This window comes from Dipteris shenzhenensis, chromosome 31 (genome assembly GCF_047967505.1).
Source record: "Dipteris shenzhenensis isolate YYH24624 ecotype China chromosome 31, Dip_SZ_1.0, whole genome shotgun sequence".
Lineage (NCBI taxonomy): Eukaryota > Viridiplantae > Streptophyta > Polypodiopsida > Gleicheniales > Dipteridaceae > Dipteris > Dipteris shenzhenensis.
The window spans coordinates 6,893,270-6,904,416 of NC_141626.1; positions in this window are offsets into that span (position 1 = coordinate 6,893,270).

The window sequence follows — 11,147 nt, forward strand, 5'->3', positions numbered from 1 at the left end:
TACTTGGTCAGATAAAATACCTAAGGGCATGTTTTTTTGCGGATGTGCATATCACTAGGGAAAAAATGGTGTATAATGCGTGATCGACCATGCAAAGCATATCCAATGGTGACAATACTTTGCACGCACCTCAAATTAGTTGAAACGGACTTGCGTGCAAAGTGGAACCCCCATCCGATAAGTACTTATTTGAATAACACACCTACGGCCGTGTTTTGATATGGTTGTGCATGACACTAAGGCAAAAACGGTGTTTTATGCTTGATCGACAATGCAAAGCATATTTGATGGGCATAATACTTTGCACACACCTTCAAATAGGTGGAATTGACTTACATGCAAAGTGGCACGCCCATCCCATAAGTGCTTGATCGGATAACATACCTAGCAGCGTGTTTTTTTATGGATGTGCATGACACTAGATTAAAAATAGTATTTAATGCTCGATCGACCATGCAAAGGATATCCGATGGGCACAACACTTTTCTTACATGTCAACCTAGGTGGTATTGAAATGTTCTCAAAGAGGCACACCCATCCGATAAGTACTTGGTCAGATAACAGACCTAAGGGTGTGTTTTTTTACGGATGTGCATATCTCTAGGGAAAAAACGGTATATAATGCGTGATCGACCATGCAAATCATATCCGATGGTGACAATACTTTGCACACACCTCAACGTGAGAACACACTACCACTATAATTAACAAGACACGAAATTTAATAAAGGACCTTGAGAGAATGCGAGGCTCAAAGGATGTCAGATTTGCGCCCACCAGCTCCAGTCTTTGAAAATGAATTTGTATCATTACTCCCACGTCCATATTGTGGACCGAAGAAGAGAGAGTTTATGCCACAAGTAGATATAGAGGTCGATTGTTTTGTTGTGGTTCGGCCATCGGATGATGAATATGAGAATGTGAAGTTTTGGGTTGCAAAAGTAGTTGATGTGCAAAGAGATGACCAAGGGAGAGCTACAACATTTACAATGGTATGGTATGAGCCAAAGGGCAGGAAGGAGAATATGGATAACAACACATTGTATACTAATTGTATAATGAAGGAGTGGGTCCCAAATGATGAAGCGGTCTCTCAAGTTTTAACGGATACAATCATAGTGTCTTGGCATTCAAGGGCAAAGAAATCAAAGAAGCGCATGGGATATGAGGTAGAAGGAAAAATAAAAATACCACAGCAAACTATTTTGCATATACACGAATTTTTAAGGATGCTTGCCATGGAGAAAGTAGAAGGAGACAGCGCAAATGAAGAATGTCCATGATTAAAGCTTTGTATTGAAGTCCATTGAAGGATTTTATTTGGGCACTAGGCAAGAAGCCAATCCAAGACAATTATAATCAGAGTCATCACCTCCTATGTCAAATGAGAGTCAAAATATGCATTGGATGTCACCCAAGGGTCAAGGCTTGCCAAGACAATAGGGAGTTAATGGAGATGGCACCTGGCAAGGGACTATCACATTGAGCAATAAGACACTGGGGAGTCAATGCACCCAAGGGGCAAGGCTTGGCAAGATAACTTGTGGGAGTTAATGCAGATGGCACCTGTATTTTGCACTGGATGTCACCCAAGGGTCAAGGCTTGGCAAGAAAATAGGGAGTTAATGCAGATGGCACCTGGCAAGGGACTATCGCATTGAGCAATAAGACAATGGGGAGCCAATGCACCCAAGGGGCAAGGCTTGGCAAGACAAGTGGGAGTCAAATTATGCAGATGGCACCTGGCAAGGGACTGTCATGACATTGAGCAATAAGACAATGGGGAGTCAAATTATGCAGATGGCATGAATTGAGGCTCTTTAAGAGCAACAATTTAAATTGTAACCATATGTTCAATCTATATCATTTTGGATATAAAGACTCTAGCTGAGAGCAACGTCTCTCAATGTAATCATATAATAATAGCTATAATTGCTATTATACCTCTTTGGTTCAATACAAAACTTGGGTCTTATGGCATCATGTCTTTTTTCTATTTATTAAAAGTTTTAAAAATTTTGTGCATATTGCGAGTGACAATGAAATATTTAAGTCTCCTTTCATGGATTTATAAATTTATCACGTCAAGGAAAAACGTCAAGGAAAAATATTAAAAATAATTAAATTAGCAAATAATTTAGATATAGCTAGAATTTCTAATATAGGATTATTTCAAATTCTTGCATGTTGGTGCAAAAGTATAGATTGAAAAAACAATATTTTTGTGTGAATATGATAGTGCCACAAAGTGAACTTTTGATTTGGGAAGAATATTTTCAGAAAGTAAAATTTTGATTTGGGAAGGATATTTTCACAAAGTAAAGTTTTCATTTGGGAAGGATTTTTGGGCTTCGTCCAAAAACAACACAAAAAGTCCAAAATTAATGAAATAGGTGTTTAGTTTCACTGGCGAAACTATATTAGGAAGAAACTGTTGTGGGTCTCAACAGAATAACTCGGCATTTTCCAAGCGAATCTTATCATAGCTCTGTCGCAAAGTCCCGAATACAAAGGCTTTGACGGCGTGGTAGATGGGATTCGAATTCATTTTCGGCACGGTAGATGGGAGCAACAAATAACAGTTTTCCTTGCCATAGCCTCCATATCCTCCTCCTCCTCTCCTTCTTGCTCTATGCAGTTTCCTAAGCCGGGCTCCCCGTTCGCTCAAATCCAAGCTCTTCCCAACCCCCTCTATCACTGCCTTGCTCCCCGGATGTATGTAGAAATGCTCAAACGCCAGCTTGAAATTCGGCACGTACTCCTTCACCTTAATCTTCAGTATCTTTCTCTTCACCGTGTTCCAGCCAGCTTTCAATAGCTCACCCATTGGTAACAACCTCGATGCCAATCGCTAGATGTTAGTGCAGAAGCTCCAGCTGGCTCCTTCGTCGACATAATCGCTCCTCCTTCCACCTCTTGCCATGAGGTTTCTTTCCTCTCCTCTCTCCTATTCGAGCGATGCTTTATCCACTGCTCTTCAGTCCTAGTTTTCTAGGGAAGCTAGATTAAGTTTGTTAAGGGGAAGCGCCTTCCTGTGCTCAGAAGAGGCTGGAATGCAATCCAGGACTTTCTGATCACTTTCTGCATGGAAGCGCGAAGAATGGGAAGCCATCTGTTCTTCAATATCAGTGACTCTACTGAGTAGCATTCTGTAGTCATAGGGGGAGGAGTGTTCCCGAGTCTTACCTGAGAGCAATGCCATGCTAGTGGTAATTAGTCATTTCCTTCCTGCTACTCCTCCTCCTCCTGCTCCTCCTATTGTCACTACCGCCTACGCCCGATGCCTTGTCACCCAGTTGCTCTTGCATCCATCCCACCTTACTCCTCCTTTCCATCGTAATAGAAATTTTATCCATCCCTCTTACCAGTAGCGTGGCGTTCTCCATATAGAAGCTAGATGGTGAGATAGATTCGCCCTTTGACAAGAAATTAGTCGTAGACTCTCATTTGTTAGAAATTTGGGAAGAGCTTTCCACAGCCCCCCCTTCTTTTGCAGTTTATGAGTGCCTAGCTACCCATCTTCTCTGCAACCTCAAGCTTCAATGCCACTTCAATGCTTTAAACTTAGACGCCTCAACTATCTGACCACAACTATCTCGAAACTAGTTTCACTGGTGAAACTTGTTTGGATCCTTCTTTTCTCTGCCTCCGCTCCATCATTAAACACAAAAATGGCATACTACCAGAGACTCTCACTCCTATAGTGATACGGTTTTGCCAGCGAAACTATATCGTGAGCCTTTTGCCCTATGCCTCCTATCCAATGTTTCGTGCCCTCCTTTTGCTATTTCGTTGCCCCTTGCCTAGTTCCTGCCTCTCTTTTCTTCTGGTTTTGCCCTTCATCAAACTCCCAACTTCAGACCGTTTACCCTTCCCATGACCAATGTGACTCAACAACGTTAAATCTTACTCCTGGTTGAGGCTCTCCTAAGGTCGGTTTTGGATACCCTTTCATGGTCAGTTTTGTCGATTTCATGGTGATGTCTTTGGGGGAAGCTTTTCCAAGCAGGATTTTGAAAATGCTTGCACATGTCTGCGGATCCAAACATGAATATCACAACAATCTCATGAAAATATCATCGCTCAACTCAATGTGTAAGCCTCTTTTTTAGGTGCAATGTTTAAGGCCTATTTAGGCCTACTGAGAACCAGAAAGCAGTTATTATATAGTGCAAACTTCTTCAAAATCTTGTGGATCACACATGTAATAGCTATCGGTTCATACCTCTGGATATGGTTTCGCCAGCGAAACTATGATCTTGCCTTCTTCACACACTGCTAGTTATAGTTGAAGGGAGCCTTACCCTTAACAAAAAATGTTTATTCTTAACTTGCATTCTGTTATCAGAATAATGTATTGAGGAACTCCATTTTTTTCAATCATTTAAAAGATGTTTCCATTGGCAAAACTATGAATGGCATTTTTATTTAATCATATGAAAGATGGTTTCACTCTGTCATTTTTAATTTAATCATTTCAAAGATGGTTTCACTGTGTCATTTATTTGTTTTTCTTCTTGTACAGGTGAGCTTATTGAAAGTTGTGCAACAAATACCTCCAGTAAGTTTGGTTTCTTTTTCTTTTTCTAGTTGCATTTCACCTTTGCATTTTTGCAAATCTTGTAATTGAGTTCTTCAAACGTGTAGAGAAAGAAACGTGATGTGTCTAGTCCTATCAAAAGGAAAGGTAGCAAAAGGAAGAAGCAAGAGTTAGAGGTCAATAATGAACTAAAGGAGCTTGAGCAAGTTGACATTGAAAATGATATTGAGGATCCTGGGGACAACAAGGATAAAACTATAGATGATCCATCCAACAAAGCAGGAGTTAAAGATGATGTGGAGGATATCATTCCAGAGTGTGTTGAGAGACCCCATCAAGTGTAGATATTTTAGAGCTTTTTACAGTAACTAAAGAAATTCCACCTCCTCGAATTCCCTTGTGTCGTTGTCTCATAAACCTAGTTGTGCGTCAAATTAGGAATGATTTGACCATTTTAAAAAGAGCATTTGAAATAGAGGGATACATTCCGACAAAAGGGTCTTTTATTCTATCTATTAAAATGCCTGATGGGTCTTCCAAGGATTGATGATGTCACAAGAGAACGTTGGAACAAGAATTGGAGCTTAGTTAATGATGAGTTTGAATCAGAGATAATTGGCACACCATGGAGCTTTCTATCAAACAAAATGTTCTTCGTGTGGGAAGGAAATCATCGTATGGCATCTTGGATGGAAAGCATAGAAGAGCTTTACACAAATATCAAGTCTAGACACATTAGAGTGCAAGTTCAAATTATTGAACTGGAAGCAAAGGATGAGCTTAAGCTTGTTGCTGATCTACAAAGATTTAACTTGTAAGCCTTGTTATTTATGTTCACTATATTGAGCAAGAGGGTTGGATTGTTGCTAAGAGATGGTAAGTGCTTGTAAATGAAACCAATTTTGATCCATTTAAGTCAATGGTTGTAGGCTTAATGAAGATGCAATTGTTGTTACTAATCTCAAGGATTATTTGTACCACACAAGCAGACTTGTATCTTGTGATGCTCAATATTTTACTCAGGATTTTAGTGAGGAGGAGAAAAAAGCTATTGAGTTGGCAAGACAGAAAGAGGTTGGAAGTGGATGAAGGATGTGGTATCCCCTCACCCAAACTATTCTTGGGAGGATGGTATTTGCTGTAAGTATTAGTTCTTTAGTTTATATATTTTCTTTTTTTGTGACTTTGCTTTGTGTTCCAATAACATTATGATGAGATTATCTATTTATGTTGAAAGGGGAAATGGAAATCCAATTTTGAGGCTCAATGCAAGAAATTGCTCCATGCCAAAGGATGAGAGAGAGTCCAAGATTCATGAGATTAAAAAGACTATGGGAGCAACATATTGAAGAAAAATTACACGGGTAAGTTTTCAATTTACAAAATTTTGTATTTATAGATCACAAATTTGAATTTGTAGTCCACAAAATTCTACGTTTTATATCTCAGATATTTGAATTTATAGTTTGCAAATTGGAATTTATAGTCTTCGAATTCTAATTTTACAACTCATAAACCATAATATATGATTTGAAAATTATAAATCTATAGTTACAACTTGCAAATTTTTAGTTTGTACTTTGAAAACCTTAATATATGGTTTGTTGTGTGTATCATAGTCTCTTCTAAAACTTACTATTTGGCAGATGCTTTCAATAGTCAATCCTTCCCATGGCAAGGAGTGGTTTAATATCCTTTATAATTTACCATTTGAGGATACATCAATGAAGATCACTTTGGAGAAGCTTTACCAAGTATCAATTGCAACCTGTTCCACAAGGCAAAGCAACTATCTACTCTTTCTCTTCTTGGTGCAAATGACAATCTAAAGGAGAGTATGGGATGCCTATGACTGACCATGGTTTCATACCTTGGCTTGCAAAAGAAGTATGGATGGACCATGTGTTGACAGATGCTGGGCGATTGCTTGACCAAGTGATGAAATCGTCAAGCATTGAGGGTGCAACTACACTTCCAGATAGTCCTTCTATTTTGGAATACTTTGATGGCATTATAGTGAGACACATGCCTTTTTTGTTTGAGCCTTTTGCTTCATTGATGACAGTTGCTGTTGTTCCATCCAAGCAAGTTGATCTTACAAATGCCAGCAGACGATTGGTTTACAGGTGCATTTTGGCTTTCAAATTCAATGGAAAGATATCTTTGTATTACCTTGCATCCTCTTATATTATCCTAAAAATCATTGAGGTATCTCCATTATTTGGCTGCAAATAAGAGTCTTAAGGTGGTACCATCCATTTGCAAGGCTTGGCTTGCACCTGCTACTTATTGCATGTACACCTCTCATATTTTTAGAGAGAATAAGCATAAGGATGGTCATATATTGCTTATGGACTGGGAGAGGAAGCACTGCCCTTGGTGGATCGAGATGAAGGCTGGAACATGTATTGCGGAAGAGAAGGAAACTTATGATCACCATTTAAAAGGTGAATACGTGCAAGTCAAACTCAGTTTCATCGAGCAACATGGATGAGGCACAAAAGAAGAGGCTTGAAGAGGAGCAAACAACAATAGTAGAAAAGCAAAAGGCAAGTCATGTCACTCCAAATAACAAACGAGGTGGAAGACCTAAACCATTGGGCACTTCTAACACAGGTCTATTTTCTTATAACTCTTTCTTTCATGTTTCAAAGTGATTAGAAGCTTCCTACAAATTTAATTTAGGGTCCTTTGTTATTGTAGACAATGATCCACAAAAGGAGGCGTCTCTTCTTAGCAAGAAAGTGTGTAATATGGATATGGTTTATGTTCCTTTGTCCACTTTCTCATCATTTGTCACAAGAAAACTACAAAGTTTAGGACTATGATTATGTATCACTTGGAAAAGAAGTTAAGCAATACAAGTATGATGGGGCTTTTCAAATCATAAGAAATTTCTACCATGAACTTGGTGGCATGAAGAAGTCACGCAATGGAAAAAATGATGGATGGAGTGTGGATTTTTGCTTGATTGACCTTCCTACAGGATCTATAGTGAGTGGAATCAAGGGTGGAATCCCTAGATGGAACATTCTAAATGAGGAGCATATCTCATGCTCACTTGCTATTGCTTCATCTATGATGGATGATTATGGATGGACATTGGTGATGTGTTCATCTGTATCCACGTCATTCGTTGAGCGTTTGGCAAGACAAATGAGACTACAGGTTTCTTGTAGGTGAGCAATATATCACAGTTGATAATGTCTGTTTATGTCAATTGCATTCAGTGATTTGTATCTTATAGTTAGTACATGTAGATGGATCGTGGAGATGGGAGATTGCATTGATGTTGCGGATAATGTTTGCTTTGGTGTCAAGGTATGTCATTTGGCTATTTACATGATTGTCATGTTCTTGCTTGTTCGTATTTTATTTTTCTCCATTAACTTTTTCAATCTATGTTTCATGTAGATTATCGCCTTTCAAATCCTATTGTTCTCTAGGATCGGCAAGAAGGCACATCACCATCTTGATAGGGCAAATAAAGTTTCCCATCACTCATTACTTGCCTTCAAGTGTACGGTGCATAAAAGAGGGAAAGGGTGGACAGTGGCGTGGTGGGTTGGAGAAAAGTAGCTCCATGATGTTGATGTTCATGGAGTTGTTGTGTCCGATTGGAGGCTGTGTGCTTGAGCTTGGTGCAAGTACAACACTTGGGATGAAAGTAGCAATTCACTCAGGACGTCCATGCATGGCAGTGGACAATGACAAAGAGATTTACACAGGATACTTGGAAGGCATTCTTAGAGACAACTTCATAGAGGCAGGGCCTTCAAGTGTGAATCAAGCAGTGTTGGGGTAAAGGGTAGTGTGCCCACCCACTTGTACAGTGCCCATGTATACTCATATATATATGAAAGAGCAATAAGCTGGAGTAGCCTTTTCTCCACCACTTTTGGTGTCTCCTTATCCCTTTGTGTGTGCTCTCCTCTCCCACAACTGGTATCAGAGCCCATGGCATTCGATCTACGAGGAGCTCGGTAAGAGGAGAATGGGCACTACTTCGAGAGATCTACTGGGAGCTTTGGAGATCTTGATTCTCTCATTCACGGAGAGATTTTGGGTAGACATCATCCAGATCAGTTTGCTCTACAATGCAACTGCAAGAATCACTTTGGGTTATCTTCCAGCGCTCCAGTGCTCCAGCAACCTGCAGAACCCATCCATGGGCATTGTTGGCTGGACGATAGAGGTTCGGAGCTTAGAGGAAACTTGGCTCATGAGCACTATCTTTATTGATGTGCTGCTACTACGTAGGAGCTCAGAGCTGTCATCGTTGGTGGCTACGCAGTTTTTTTTGTTGTAGGCTGTTGCCTTTGCTGTAGAGAGAAGGAAAAGCCCAAGGGAGCTTCTACAGTGTGGGAAAGGGCTCTTCTCTTTGTGAAAGGGCTAAATCTAGTCACGTTACCAGTTTTGGGCTGAAGAAGCTTCTTACAGAAAGCTACAAAGTGTGTCGTGGAGGTAATGGGAGCTCACTGTGAGCTCATATGTGATTGCAAGCAATAGTTTTTTACCAGGATCTACTCTTTGGCAAAGGCTATTGAGGCCATAAGCCTCAAACTTGAGCAAGAGGGAGGAAATCAAGCGTATGTGCTAGGCGCCTTTGCTGGGTAAAAGAGTGTCAGTTTTGCTTGTTGCAAATCGCACAGTCCTCCGATTGCGATTTCGTCGAGGCCAAGCTTCCTCAAAAAATTACAATTGTGCTATGTATCACCTCACATCGAGGTTTCCGCCCGGCAGATTTGGGTCTTATTTTGGCGCCATAGCCATTCTTGGCACTTGCAAGTTCCAGTCTTGGCATAGTTCTTTGCCATTGTCTCTAGCTCATCTGGGAGCTATTGGGGAGCCTTTGGATTGCATGTTTGATGCAGTTGTATGCCTGGGAGATACTCGGTGTTGCATTTGAGGTCTTGGAGCTGAGCATTAGCTGATTTTGGTCTCTTTGCAGGACATTTTGCAAAAGTACGCCTTGTGGACATTGTGTGGGATATGTGCTTGTGCACTATGCAGCTTCTTTCAGTTGCAGTTGAGCTTTATTAGCTTGTGTTTTCTCGTGCATTTGGGTCCTGTTGGACATAATTTGGCTGCATCTTGTCCGTGCTGGGCATTAGACAGCGTTAGTTTCTTTCAGTTGGTTTTGGCTTGGCTCAGGGACAGGTGTAGGTCTCCCCGAGTGACAGTAGGCTAACAGAGACTCAGGTTAGGAGTTCTCTTATCAGAGGCCATTGCAAATACTTTTATCAACTGGTGACACATGCTTTGACAGTGGTACATGCCCGGTTGAGATGCATTGATAGTTCGTTGGATGCATGGTTATTTGCCTATGTTAAATACATACGGTGGTACGGTGATGTATTGAGATCCTGTCAGATTAGCATTGTTTGGAGCACATTTCGGGGCTGTTTTGCCAGTGCTTTTGGGCTATTTTATTGCTGATCTGTGAGCATTCTCGGGGCTGATTTGATTGGGCATTGTACTTGCCATTTTGCTGGTGTTGCAGTTGACAAACGGGGTGATCTGCTGGATGTATTTTGACCATTTTTGAAGCTGTTTTTTGCTGGAGAAGATGAGTGCTGTAAAGGGCAGTAAACATTCAAGGAAGCTGCTGTTGCTATTTTTATGACAAAACAGTCATTTTCAGGACTGAATATCTCTTTTCTGGTGCAGAATTGCACTTTGTGCCGAACTAGAAAGTTGTAGTTCACAGAACATACTACAACTAACACCTATTTCATTAATTTTGGACTAGTGCACTGTCCAAATTCGTTTTGTGAGATAATTTTGGATAAAGCATTTAAAAAAAAGAGGCTCTTATAAAACAAAACTTTGAGTCAAAAAGTAAGATTTTAAAAAATCAAATTAGAAAAAATGACGTGACATGTTATTAAAACTAGAGTACATTAAAAAAAGAGGACTTCATGTTGTTAAAAGAGACAAAAAGTAAGATTTTAAAAAATAAAATTAGAAAAAAAACTAGAGTACATTTAAAAAAAAGCATGACACATTTGTACAAGAAGTAGATCATATAACTCAAAGCCATATGGTGTTAAAAAACACCTTCCATTAGCTCAGCCTAGAAGATGTCATCGATGTCTCTTGTCTATTACAACTTTACATTAGAGAACTAAAAAGTCTTTGTGGAACTGTAGTTTCATTTCTTGTCTATTACAGTTACTTTAGAAAACACATAAGTCTATGGAATTAAATTTCACAGCTACTTTAAATTTCTATGGAATTAAATTTACATCACTTGACTATTAAGTCATTAGAGAGAGAATATGTCCTCGAAAGTGCCTACTATGGCATTGGCTTCATGAAAACAAGCAGACTTTAAACTTGCAAGCCATGTGTAACCAGGGCTGGCATCACAAATCTCCTCACAGACTCTCCTCACAACTTGTTTCGAATCTTCCGCCGACTTGTAAGCATTCAACAACTCTTCTTTTCTCTCTTGGCTTTCCTCATCTTCACCATTTTTTTAAATACAGCTTCTAGCCACTGCCATATCCTGTACAAAAATTTAACTCATTCGCATAAGAAGTACGTGATTAAAAGAAGTGAAAAAGAAAGCTAAGGATATTCAACTCTTCTGCTGAGTTCAAAT